Here is a 13,990-nt window from a genome sequence, read left to right as displayed (position 1 = left end):
CACAATGTGTGATGCTTGCCAACCAAGCACTAGATTCTGGAGCGCTGATGATCAGAACATTCTGCTCCTGAAGGAAAGGAAAGACAGCTTGATGGAAAATAAAGTCTCAGTTTATAGTAACGCTCTCTCTCTCCCAATATCTATCTATCTATCTATCTATCTATCTATCTATCTATCTATCTATCTATCTATCTATCTATCTATCTATCTATCTATCTATCTATCTATCTATCTATCTATCTATCTATCTATCTATCTATCTATCTATCTATCTATCTATCTATCTATCTATCTATCTATCTATCTATCTATCTATCTATCTATCTATCTATCTATCTTTATATATGGATACCTGTGTACACATACATATAGATATGCCATGCATTCCTTTAGATTTGTTCCAACCTCTTACCATTTATTTGAGAATCCCTACTTTTCAAGTGACTGCAAATGAAGTCATTTCCGGCACTTTTTGGCCGGTGCAAGGTAACAAAAACACATGACAACTTTTAATAAAAATCATTGGTCTCTTTGTTAACGCGCACTGTCAAACATGGGGCTTTCACACGTCAGGTAAACATGATAACCAATACACAACAGAAGCAGATGTAGATTGCTTATCAATGCCGGGATAGAACAGTTGTGAATTGAGTAGAAGAAGGGCCCCTGAATTGATACTTATTATATACAGCCTGTAAGATAATGAAAAATGCAGGCTAGGAAAGGAGATGCAAATATCAATGTATTAGAAAAATACATAAAGAGGAGTGATTTGCTTTTATTCATTCAAGGCTAGAAAAAATCAACACACTATTGCAAGCATTCATACACCACCAAATAGAAATAAACAATTCTGACATTAAACGTAAAGGTGACGATGCATTTGTATCATCACCTTGAGAAGGGTCACCGAGGAATTGAGCCCAGGGCTTCTGCACTTAAACACCAGAAACACTCCACTAAACTAAGATGCCTGTTGGTGCCAACAATTCCCAAAGTTAATGCGTGTTCTAGGTGAGCAATGAACAGAATGCAGGGCTCTTTTCAAAGCGAGGTCTGTGAATCAACAGATACATCCACATGCCAATTACTTTAGTGTTTTTAAGAGAATTCACTTTCTTGGAACGAGTCTGCATGAAACCATCTTCAGGGCCTGGACAATTTCATGGCAAAACGGCACCTCTCAACATTGCAGCCAAGACAATATAACAACTGTTTCTGCCCGGTTTCGAACCGGGGACCTTTCGCGTGTGAGGCGAACGTGATAACCACTACACTACAGAAACAGATGTCTACAGTTGATTCTTCTGTGATGAAACTTCTCAAAACAGGCTATTCCAAGGGCCTCTGGTTTTAGATTTCTTTCATGCAACCTTCCCAGACAGCCCTAGCCGAACGCTTGTATATGCCATGCAAGTTCAGCATTTTTGCAAAATGCTTAAAGAGAAATGTTTCCTATTTGCTCAGGCAGGGCAAGGTTAAAAGCATGAGACTCTAGCAAATATTCATCCACTACTGCAAAGAGAAAATTGATATTGGCTTTGAAATGCATACTGCAATACTACTTTAAAAAAGCACCAATGAAAGGGCTCGTCCGGGATTTGAACCCGGGACCTCTCACACCCAAAGCGAGAATCATACCCCTAGACCAACGAGCCTTCGAAAGGCCCGCACCTCTGAAAAGCTAATACCAGCTCTAAGCACGCAATGAAGATCATGCTGGGGACTTTTTCATGCTTGGTCTGTGAATATACATGAAATTCAGTGTCAACTTACCCTTTCTCAAATGATATCACTATCATTTATAAGTGTCCCCTTTTATTTTGTCCCAGCATTGGACACGTCTTACAGAAAGTCAGCACTTATTTATCTATTTCTGCATTGGCTAGACCCTAAAGAGAAAGGATAAAAAGCTGTTCATAGCAACATAAGAAACACATGTTGCATTTTCTCTCAAATGCTTATTCCCTTTGTGCAAATCGGAATGCCAAGATGAATAACTGGGCCACAGATTCTGGCTAATTATCTTTCCCTTGAATGCAAGTAGCAATAAAAACGGCCTAATGCAGGACTAAAGCATTCCTTGCAAGCCTCTAACATCATAACATAACTGAGCTGCTGGTAGCAAGCTAAGCAATACCTTCCCAAAATGAGAAGTACATGTGCTAATCCGCTCAATCAGCGCTCGATCAGGCTCGATCAGGCGAGATATAGAAAAGGTGGAAAGGGTCCAAATGGCTGTCCCTTCCTTTTTAGTGTGGGTCCTTCTGACTATCATAGGATTGCTTGTAAGAGTGGCCAGGGTCAGAGAAAAAACTTTCAACCCTTCTTAGTGTTCTATCCAGAAGCAGGCATTTTCTGGGCCTTTAATTTCAGGCTTTTCCCAGCAGTCTCTGTTCTGCCTATGTAAATTAACAAAAGCAGTGCTTATTCATCACTTACTCTAATGTCCTTACTGTCCAGAAAGCTCTGCCTAAGTATGCTTTTTTTCTTTTTCAGTGAAATTCTAAATGTTTTTTCCGCCCAGTCTATGGCAGTAGAATGCTGCTTATGATGCCACATTTTGTTGAATCACCAAGGTACAACTACAGAGGAATATATGAGTCTGAACGACATGGAACTCTTAGCTAACACATCACAATGTGTGATGCTTGCCAACCAAGCACTAGATTCTGGAGCGCTGATGATCAGAACATTCTGCTCCTGAAGGAAAGGAAAGACAGCTTGATGGAAAATAAAGTCTCAGTTTATAGTAACGCTCTCTCTCTCCCAATATCTATCTATCTATCTATCTATCTATCTATCTATCTATCTATCTATCTATCTATCTATCTATCTATCTATCTATCTATCTATCTATCTATCTATCTATCTATCTATCTATCTATCTATCTATCTATCTATCTATCTATCTATCTTTATATATGGATACCTGCGTACACATACGGATACCTGCGTACACATACATATAGATATGCCATGCATTCCTTTAGATTTGTTCCAACCTCTTACCATTTATTTGAGAATCCCTACTTTTCAAGTGACTGCAAATGAAGTCATTTCCGGCACTTTTTGGCCGGTGCAAGGTAACAAAAACACATGACAACTTTTAATAAAAATCATTGGTCTCTTTGTTAACGCGCACTGTCAAACATGGGGCTTTCACACGTCAGGTAAACATGATAACCAATACACAACAGAAGCAGATGTAGATTGCTTATCAATGCCGGGATAGAACAGTTGTGAATTGAGTAGAAGAAGGGCCCCTGAATTGATACTTATTATATACAGCCTGTAAGATAATGAAAAATGCAGGCTAGGAAAGGAGATGCAAATATCAATGTATTAGAAAAATACATAAAGAGGAGTGATTTGCTTTTATTCATTCAAGGCTAGAAAAAATCAACACACTATTGCAAGCATTCATACACCACCAAATAGAAATAAACAATTCTGACATTAAACGTAAAGGTGACGATGCATTTGTATCATCACCTTGAGAAGGGTCACCGAGGAATTGAGCCCAGGGCTTCTGCACTTAAACACCAGAAACACTCCACTAAACTAAGATGCCTGTTGGTGCCAACAATTCCCAAAGTTAATGCGTGTTCTAGGTGAGCAATGAACAGAATGCAGGGCTCTTTTCAAAGCGAGGTCTGTGAATCAACAGATACATCCACATGCCAATTACTTTAGTGTTTTTAAGAGAATTCACTTTCTTGGAACGAGTCTGCATGAAACCATCTTCAGGGCCTGGACAATTTCATGGCAAAACGGCACCTCTCAACATTGCAGCCAAGACAATATAACAACTGTTTCTGCCCGGTTTCGAACCGGGGACCTTTCGCGTGTGAGGCGAACGTGATAACCACTACACTACAGAAACAGATGTCTACAGTTGATTCTTCTGTGATGAAACTTCTCAAAACAGGCTATTCCAAGGGCCTCTGGTTTTAGATTTCTTTCATGCAACCTTCCCAGACAGCCCTAGCCGAACGCTTGTATATGCCATGCAAGTTCAGCATTTTTGCAAAATGCTTAAAGAGAAATGTTTCCTATTTGCTCAGGCAGGGCAAGGTTAAAAGCATGAGACTCTAGCAAATATTCATCCACTACTGCAAAGAGAAAATTGATATTGGCTTTGAAATGCATACTGCAATACTACTTTAAAAAAGCACCAATGAAAGGGCTCGTCCGGGATTTGAACCCGGGACCTCTCACACCCAAAGCGAGAATCATACCCCTAGACCAACGAGCCTTCGAAAGGCCCGCACCTCTGAAAAGCTAATACCAGCTCTAAGCACGCAATGAAGATCATGCTGGGGACTTTTTCATGCTTGGTCTGTGAATATACATGAAATTCAGTGTCAACTTACCCTTTCTCAAATGATATCACTATCATTTATAAGTGTCCCCTTTTATTTTGTCCCAGCATTGGACACGTCTTACAGAAAGTCAGCACTTATTTATCTATTTCTGCATTGGCTAGACCCTAAAGAGAAAGGATAAAAAGCTGTTCATAGCAACATAAGAAACACATGTTGCATTTTCTCTCAAATGCTTATTCCCTTTGTGCAAATCGGAATGCCAAGATGAATAACTGGGCCACAGATTCTGGCTAATTATCTTTCCCTTGAATGCAAGTAGCAATAAAAACGGCCTAATGCAGGACTAAAGCATTCCTTGCAAGCCTCTAACATCATAACATAACTGAGCTGCTGGTAGCAAGCTAAGCAATACCTTCCCAAAATGAGAAGTACATGTGCTAATCCGCTCAATCAGCGCTCGATCAGGCTCGATCAGGCGAGATATAGAAAAGGTGGAAAGGGTCCAAATGGCTGTCCCTTCCTTTTTAGTGTGGGTCCTTCTGACTATCATAGGATTGCTTGTAAGAGTGGCCAGGGTCAGAGAAAAAACTTTCAACCCTTCTTAGTGTTCTATCCAGAAGCAGGCATTTTCTGGGCCTTTAATTTCAGGCTTTTCCCAGCAGTCTCTGTTCTGCCTATGTAAATTAACAAAAGCAGTGCTTATTCATCACTTACTCTAATGTCCTTACTGTCCAGAAAGCTCTGCCTAAGTATGCTTTTTTTCTTTTTCAGTGAAATTCTAAATGTTTTTTCCGCCCAGTCTATGGCAGTAGAATGCTGCTTATGATGCCACATTTTGTTGAATCACCAAGGTACAACTACAGAGGAATATATGAGTCTGAACGACATGGAACTCTTAGCTAACACATCACAATGTGTGATGCTTGCCAACCAAGCACTAGATTCTGGAGCGCTGATGATCAGAACATTCTGCTCCTGAAGGAAAGGAAAGACAGCTTGATGGAAAATAAAGTCTCAGTTTATAGTAACGCTCTCTCTCTCCCAATATCTATCTATCTATCTATCTATCTATCTATCTATCTATCTATCTATCTATCTATCTATCTATCTATCTATCTATCTATCTATCTATCTATCTATCTATCTATCTATCTATCTATCTATCTATCTATCTATCTATCTATCTATCTATCTATCTATCTATCTTTATATATGGATACCTGCGTACACATACATATAGATATGCCATGCATTCCTTTAGATTTGTTCCAACCTCTTACCATTTATTTGAGAATCCCTACTTTTCAAGTGACTGCAAATGAAGTCATTTCCGGCACTTTTTGGCCGGTGCAAGGTAACAAAAACACATGACAACTTTTAATAAAAATCATTGGTCTCTTTGTTAACGCGCACTGTCAAACATGGGGCTTTCACACGTCAGGTAAACATGATAACCAATACACAACAGAAGCAGATGTAGATTGCTTATCAATGCCGGGATAGAACAGTTGTGAATTGAGTAGAAGAAGGGCCCCTGAATTGATACTTATTATATACAGCCTGTAGGATAATGAAAAATGCAGGCTAGGAAAGGAGATGCAAATATCAATGTATTAGAAAAATACATAAAGAGGAGTGATTTGCTTTTATTCATTCAAGGCTAGAAAAAATCAACATACTATTGCAAGCATTCATACACCACCAAATAGAAATAAACAATTCTGACATTAAACTTAAAGGTGACGATGCATTTGTATCATCACCTTGAGAAGGGTCACCGAGGAATTGAGCCCAGGGCTTCTGCACTTAAACACCAGAAACACTCCACTAAACTAAGATGCCTGTTGGTGCCAACAATTCCCAAAGTTAATGCGTGTTCTAGGTGAGCAATGAACAGAATGCAGGGCTCTTTTCAAAGCGAGGTCTGTGAATCAACAGATACATCCACATGCCAATTACTTTAGTGTTTTTAAGAGAATTCACTTTCTTGGAACGAGTCTGCATGAAACCATCTTCAGGGCCTGGACAATTTCATGGCAAAACGGCACCTCTCAACATTGCAGCCAAGACAATATAACAACTGTTTCTGCCCGGTTTCGAACCGGGGACCTTTCGCGTGTGAGGCGAACGTGATAACCACTACACTACAGAAACAGATGTCTACAGTTGATTCTTCTGTGATGAAACTTCTCAAAACAGGCTATTCCAAGGGCCTCTGGTTTTAGATTTCTTTCATGCAACCTTCCCAGACAGCCCTAGCCGAACGCTTGTATATGCCATGCAAGTTCAGCATTTTTGCAAAATGCTTAAAGAGAAATGTTTCCTATTTGCTCAGGCAGGGCAAGGTTAAAAGCATGAGACTCTAGCAAATATTCATCCACTACTGCAAAGAGAAAATTGATATTGGCTTTGAAATGCATACTGCAATACTACTTTAAAAAAGCACCAATGAAAGGGCTCGTCCAGGATTTGAACCCGGGACCTCTCGCACCCAAAGCGAGAATCATACCCCTAGACCAACGAGCCTTCGAAAGGCCCGCACCTCTGAAAAGCTAATACCAGCTCTAAGCACGCAATGAAGATCATGCTGGGGACTTTTTCATGCTTGGTCTGTGAATATACATGAAATTCAGTGTCAACTTACCCTTTCTCAAATGATATCACTATCATTTATAAGTGTCCCCTTTTATTTTGTCCCAGCATTGGACACGTCTTACAGAAAGTCAGCACTTATTTATCTATTTCTGCATTGGCTAGACCCTAAAGAGAAAGAATAAAAAGCTGTTCATAGCAACATAAGAAACACATGTTGCATTTTCTCTCAAATGCTTATTCCCTTTGTGCAAATCGGAATGCCAAGGTGAATAACTGGGCCACAGATTCTGGCTAATTATCTTTCCCTTGAATGCAAGTAGCAATAAAAACGGCCTAATGCAGGACTAAAGCATTCCTTGCAAGCCTCTAACATCATAACATAACTGAGCTGCTGGTAGCAAGCTAAGCAATACCTTCCCAAAATGAGAAGTACATGTGCTAATCCGCTCAATCAGCGCTCGATCAGGCGAGATATAGAAAAGGTGGAAAGGGTCCAAATGGCTGTCCCTTCCTTTTTAGGGTGGGTCCTTCTGACTATCATAGGATTGCTTGTAAGAGTGGCCAGGGTCAGAGAAAAAACTTTCAACCCTTCTTAGTGTTCTATCCAGAAGCAGGCATTTTCTGGGCCTTTAATTTCAGGCTTTTCCCAGCAGTCTCTGTTCTGCCTATGTAAATTAACAAAAGCAGTGCTTATTCATCACTTACTCTAATGTCCTTACTGTCCAGAAAGCTCTGCCTAAGTATGCTTTTTTTCTTTTTCAGTGAAATTCTAAATGTTTTTTCTGCCCAGTCTATGGCAGTAGAATGCTGCTTATGATGCCACATTTTGTTGAATCACCAAGGTACAACTACAGAGGAATATATGAGTCTGAACGACATGGAACTCTTAGCTAACACATCACAATGTGTGATGCTTGCCAACCAAGCACTAGATTCTGGAGCGCTGATGATCAGAACATTCTGCTCCTGAAGGAAAGGAAAGACAGCTTGATGGAAAATAAAGTCTCAGTTTATAGTAACGCTCTCTCTCTCCCAATATCTATCTATCTATCTATCTATCTATCTATCTATCTATCTATCTATCTATCTATCTATCTATCTATCTATCTATCTATCTATCTATCTATCTATCTATCTATCTATCTATCTATCTATCTATCTATCTATCTATCTATCTATCTATCTATCTTTATATATGGATACCTGCGTACACATACATATAGATATGCCATGCATTCCTTTAGATTTGTTCCAACCTCTTACCATTTATTTGAGAATCCCTACTTTTCAAGTGACTGCAAATGAAGTCATTTCCGGCACTTTTTGGCCGGTGCAAGGTAACAAAAACACATGACAACTTTTAATAAAAATCATTGGTCTCTTTGTTAACGCGCACTGTCAAACATGGGGCTTTCACACGTCAGGTAAACATGATAACCAATACACAACAGAAGCAGATGTAGATTGCTTATCAATGCCGGGATAGAACAGTTGTGAATTGAGTAGAAGAAGGGCCCCTGAATTGATACTTATTATGTACAGCCTGTAAGATAATGAAAAATGCAGGCTAGGAAAGGAGATGCAAATATCAATGTATTAGAAAAATACATAAAGAGGAGTGATTTGCTTTTATTCATTCAAGGCTAGAAAAAATCAACATACTATTGCAAGCATTCATACACCACCAAATAGAAATAAACAATTCTGACATTAAACGTAAAGGTGACGATGCATTTGTATCATCACCTTGAGAAGGGTCACCGAGGAATTGAGCCCAGGGCTTCTGCACTTAAACACCAGAAACACTCCACTAAACTAAGATGCCTGTTGGTGCCAACAATTCCCAAAGTTAATGCGTGTTCTAGGTGAGCAATGAACAGAATGCAGGGCTCTTTTCAAAGCGAGGTCTGTGAATCAACAGATACATCCACATGCCAATTACTTTAGTGTTTTTAAGAGTATTCACTTTCTTGGAACGAGTCTGCATGAAACCATCTTCAGGGCCTGGACAATTTCATGGCAAAACGGCACCTCTCAACATTGCAGCCAAGACAATATAACAACTGTTTCTGCCCGGTTTCGAACCGGGGACCTTTCGCGTGTGAGGCGAACGTGATAACCACTACACTACAGAAACAGATGTCTACAGTTGATTCTTCTGTGATGAAACTTCTCAAAACAGGCTATTCCAAGGGCCTCTGGTTTTAGATTTCTTTCATGCAACCTTCCCAGACAGCCCTAGCTGAACGCTTGTATATGCCATGCAAGTTCAGCATTTTTGCAAAATGCTTAAAGAGAAATGTTTCCTATTTGCTCAGGCAGGGCAAGGTTAAAAGCATGAGACTCTAGCAAATATTCATCCACTACTGCAAAGAGAAAATTGATATTGGCTTTGAAATGCATACTGCAATACTACTTTAAAAAAGCACCAATGAAAGGGCTCGTCCGGGATTTGAACCCGGGACCTCTCGCACCCAAAGCGAGAATCATACCCCTAGACCAACGAGCCTTCGAAAGGCCCGCACCTCTGAAAAGCTAATACCAGCTCTAAGCACGCAATGAAGATCATGCTGGGGACTTTTTCATGCTTGGTCTGTGAATATACATGAAATTCAGTGTCAACTTACCCTTTCTCAAATGATATCACTATCATTTATAAGTGTCCCCTTTTATTTTGTCCCAGCATTGGACACGTCTTACAGAAAGTCAGCACTTATTTATCTATTTCTGCATTGGCTAGACCCTAAAGAGAAAGAATAAAAAGCTGTTCATAGCAACATAAGAAACACATGTTGCATTTTCTCTCAAATGCTTATTCCCTTTGTGCAAATCGGAATGCCAAGGTGAATAACTGGGCCACAGATTCTGGCTAATTATCTTTCCCTTGAATGCAAGTAGCAATAAAAACGGCCTAATGCAGGACTAAAGCATTCCATGCAAGCCTCTAACATCATAACATAACTGAGCTGCTGGTAGCAAGCTAAGCAATACCTTCCCAAAATGAGAAGTACATGTGCTAATCCGCTCAATCAGCGCTCGATCAGGCGAGATATAGAAAAGGTGGAAAGTGTCCAAATGGCTGTCCCTTCCTTTTTAGGGTGGGTCCTTCTGACTATCATAGGATTGCTTGTAAGAGTGGCCAGGGTCAGAGAAAAAACTTTCAACCCTTCTTAGTGTTCTATCCAGAAGCAGGCATTTTCTGGGCCTTTAATTTCAGGCTTTTCCCAGCAGTCTCTGTTCTGCCTATGTAAATTAACAAAAGCAGTGCTTATTCATCACTTACTCTAATGTCCTTACTGTCCAGAAAGCTCTGCCTAAGTATGCTTTTTTTCTTTTTCAGTGAAATTCTAAATGTTTTTTCCGCCCAGTCTATGGCAGTAGAATGCTGCTTATGATGCCACATTTTGTTGAATCACCAAGGTACAACTACAGAGGAATATATGAGTCTGAACGACATGGAACTCTTAGCTAACACATCACAATGTGTGATGCTTGCCAACCAAGCACTAGATTCTGGAGCGCTGATGATCAGAACATTCTGCTCCTGAAGGAAAGGAAAGACAGCTTGATGGAAAATAAAGTCTCAGTTTATAGTAACGCTCTCTCTCTCCCAATATCTATCTATCTATCTATCTATCTATCTATCTATCTATCTATCTATTTATCTATCTATCTATCTATCTATCTATCTATCTATCTATCTATCTATCTATCTATCTATCTATCTATCTATCTATCTATCTATCTATCTATCTATCTATCTATCTATCTATCTATCTATCTATCTATCTATCTATCTATCTTTATATATGGATACCTGCGTACACATACATATAGATATGCCATGCATTCCTTTAGATTTGTTCCAACCTCTTACCATTTATTTGAGAATCCCTACTTTTCAAGTGACTGCAAATGAAGTCATTTCCGGCACTTTTTGGCCGGTGCAAGGTAACAAAAACACATGACAACTTTTAATAAAAATCATTGGTCTCTTTGTTAACGCGCACTGTCAAACATGGGGCTTTCACACGTCAGGTAAACATGATAACCAATACACAACAGAAGCAGATGTAGATTGCTTATCAATGCCGGGATAGAACAGTTGTGAATTGAGTAGAAGAAGGGCCCCTGAATTGATACTTATTATATACAGCCTGTAGGATAATGAAAAATGCAGGCTAGGAAAGGAGATGCAAATATCAATGTATTAGAAAAATACATAAAGAGGAGTGATTTGCTTTTATTCATTCAAGGCTAGAAAAAATCAACATACTATTGCAAGCATTCATACACCACCAAATAGAAATAAACAATTCTGACATTAAACTTAAAGGTGACGATGCATTTGTATCATCACCTTGAGAAGGGTCACCGAGGAATTGAGCCCAGGGCTTCTGCACTTAAACACCAGAAACACTCCACTAAACTAAGATGCCTGTTGGTGCCAACAATTCCCAAAGTTAATGCGTGTTCTAGGTGAGCAATGAACAGAATGCAGGGCTCTTTTCAAAGCGAGGTCTGTGAATCAACAGATACATCCACATGCCAATTACTTTAGTGTTTTTAAGAGAATTCACTTTCTTGGAACGAGTCTGCATGAAACCATCTTCAGGGCCTGGACAATTTCATGGCAAAACGGCACCTCTCAACATTGCAGCCAAGACAATATAACAACTGTTTCTGCCCGGTTTCGAACCGGGGACCTTTCGCGTGTGAGGCGAACGTGATAACCACTACACTACAGAAACAGATGTCTACAGTTGATTCTTCTGTGATGAAACTTCTCAAAACAGGCTATTCCAAGGGCCTCTGGTTTTAGATTTCTTTCATGCAACCTTCCCAGACAGCCCTAGCCGAACGCTTGTATATGCCATGCAAGTTCAGCATTTTTGCAAAATGCTTAAAGAGAAATGTTTCCTATTTGCTCAGGCAGGGCAAGGTTAAAAGCATGAGACTCTAGCAAATATTCATCCACTACTGCAAAGAGAAAATTGATATTGGCTTTGAAATGCATACTGCAATACTACTTTAAAAAAGCACCAATGAAAGGGCTCGTCCGGGATTTGAACCCGGGACCTCTCGCACCCAAAGCGAGAATCATACCCCTAGACCAACGAGCCTTCGAAAGGCCCGCACCTCTGAAAAGCTAATACCAGCTCTAAGCATGCAATGAAGATCATGCTGGGGACTTTTTCATGCTTGGTCTGTGAATATACATGAAATTCAGTGTCAACTTACCCTTTCTCAAATGATATCACTATCATTTATAAGTGTCCCCTTTTATTTTGTCCCAGCATTGGACACGTCTTACAGAAAGTCAGCACTTATTTATCTATTTCTGCATTGGCTAGACCCTAAAGAGAAAGAATAAAAAGCTGTTCATAGCAACATAAGAAACACATGTTGCATTTTCTCTCAAATGCTTATTCCCTTTGTGCAAATCGGAATGCCAAGGTGAATAACTGGGCCACAGATTCTGGCTAATTATCTTTCCCTTGAATGCAAGTAGCAATAAAAACGGCCTAATGCAGGACTAAAGCATTCCTTGCAAGCCTCTAACATCATAACATAACTGAGCTGCTGGTAGCAAGCTAAGCAATACCTTCCCAAAATGAGAAGTACATGTGCTAATCCGCTCAATCAGCGCTCGATCAGGCGAGATATAGAAAAGGTGGAAAGGGTCCAAATGGCTGTCCCTTCCTTTTTAGGGTGGGTCCTTCTGACTATCATAGGATTGCTTGTAAGAGTGGCCAGGGTCAGAGAAAAAACTTTCAACCCTTCTTAGTGTTCTATCCAGAAGCAGGCATTTTCTGGGCCTTTAATTTCAGGCTTTTCCCAGCAGTCTCTGTTCTGCCTATGTAAATTAACAAAAGCAGTGCTTATTCATCACTTACTCTAATGTCCTTACTGTCCAGAAAGCTCTGCCTAAGTATGCTTTTTTTCTTTTTCAGTGAAATTCTAAATGTTTTTTCTGCCCAGTCTATGGCAGTAGAATGCTGCTTATGATGCCACATTTTGTTGAATCACCAAGGTACAACTACAGAGGAATATATGAGTCTGAACGACATGGAACTCTTAGCTAACACATCACAATGTGTGATGCTTGCCAACCAAGCACTAGATTCTGGAGCGCTGATGATCAGAACATTCTGCTCCTGAAGGAAAGGAAAGACAGCTTGATGGAAAATAAAGTCTCAGTTTATAGTAACGCTCTCTCTCTCCCAATATCTATCTATCTATCTATCTATCTATCTATCTATCTATCTATCTATCTATCTATCTATCTATCTATCTATCTATCTATCTATCTATCTATCTATCTATCTATCTATCTATCTATCTATCTATCTATCTATCTATCTATCTATCTATCTATCTTTATATATGGATACCTGCGTACACATACATATAGATATGCCATGCATTCCTTTAGATTTGTTCCAACCTCTTACCATTTATTTGAGAATCCCTACTTTTCAAGTGACTGCAAATGAAGTCATTTCCGGCACTTTTTGGCCGGTGCAAGGTAACAAAAACACATGACAACTTTTAATAAAAATCATTGGTCTCTTTGTTAACGCGCACTGTCAAACATGGGGCTTTCACACGTCAGGTAAACATGATAACCAATACACAACAGAAGCAGATGTAGATTGCTTATCAATGCCGGGATAGAACAGTTGTGAATTGAGTAGAAGAAGGGCCCCTGAATTGATACTTATTATATACAGCCTGTAGGATAATGAAAAATGCAGGCTAGGAAAGGAGATGCAAATATCAATGTATTAGAAAAATACATAAAGAGGAGTGATTTGCTTTTATTCATTCAAGGCTAGAAAAAATCAACATACTATTGCAAGCATTCATACACCACCAAATAGAAATAAACAATTCTGACATTAAACTTAAAGGTGACGATGCATTTGTATCATCACCTTGAGAAGGGTCACCGAGGAATTGAGCCCAGGGCTTCTGCACTTAAACACCAGAAACACTCCACTAAACTAAGATGCCTGTTGGTGCCAACAATTCCCAAAGTTAATGCGTGTTCTAGGTGAGCAATG

General features: G+C 39.6%; 7 non-coding genes across 7 annotated transcripts; all 7 read right to left on the bottom strand.

Moving 5' to 3' along the window:
* Nucleotides 1-1,213: 1,213 nt before the first annotated feature.
* Nucleotides 1,214-1,286, bottom strand: TRNAV-CAC (transfer RNA valine (anticodon CAC)). Its single transcript has one exon. It is a non-coding gene; the product is annotated as a tRNA-Val (tRNA).
* Nucleotides 1,287-3,813: 2,527 nt separating this feature from the next.
* On the bottom strand, nt 3,814-3,886 carry TRNAV-CAC (transfer RNA valine (anticodon CAC)). The gene has a single exon. It is a non-coding gene; the product is annotated as a tRNA-Val (tRNA).
* Nucleotides 3,887-6,409: 2,523 nt separating this feature from the next.
* Nucleotides 6,410-6,482, bottom strand: TRNAV-CAC (transfer RNA valine (anticodon CAC)). The gene has a single exon. It is a non-coding gene; the product is annotated as a tRNA-Val (tRNA).
* A 2,505-nt stretch (nt 6,483-8,987) lies between these two features.
* On the bottom strand, nt 8,988-9,060 carry TRNAV-CAC (transfer RNA valine (anticodon CAC)). The gene has a single exon. It is a non-coding gene; the product is annotated as a tRNA-Val (tRNA).
* A 300-nt stretch (nt 9,061-9,360) lies between these two features.
* On the bottom strand, nt 9,361-9,432 carry TRNAP-UGG (transfer RNA proline (anticodon UGG)). Its single transcript has one exon. It is a non-coding gene; the product is annotated as a tRNA-Pro (tRNA).
* Nucleotides 9,433-11,601: 2,169 nt separating this feature from the next.
* On the bottom strand, nt 11,602-11,674 carry TRNAV-CAC (transfer RNA valine (anticodon CAC)). The gene has a single exon. It is a non-coding gene; the product is annotated as a tRNA-Val (tRNA).
* Nucleotides 11,675-11,974: 300 nt separating this feature from the next.
* TRNAP-UGG (transfer RNA proline (anticodon UGG)) lies at nt 11,975-12,046 on the bottom strand. Its single transcript has one exon. It is a non-coding gene; the product is annotated as a tRNA-Pro (tRNA).
* Nucleotides 12,047-13,990: the final 1,944 nt, after the last annotated feature.

The sequence above is a fragment of the Lissotriton vulgaris genome, unplaced genomic scaffold (genome assembly GCF_964263255.1).
Source record: "Lissotriton vulgaris unplaced genomic scaffold, aLisVul1.2 SCAFFOLD_595, whole genome shotgun sequence".
Classification (NCBI taxonomy): Eukaryota; Metazoa; Chordata; class Amphibia; order Caudata; family Salamandridae; genus Lissotriton; species Lissotriton vulgaris.
This window is presented reverse-complemented; position numbering and strand designations above follow the sequence as displayed.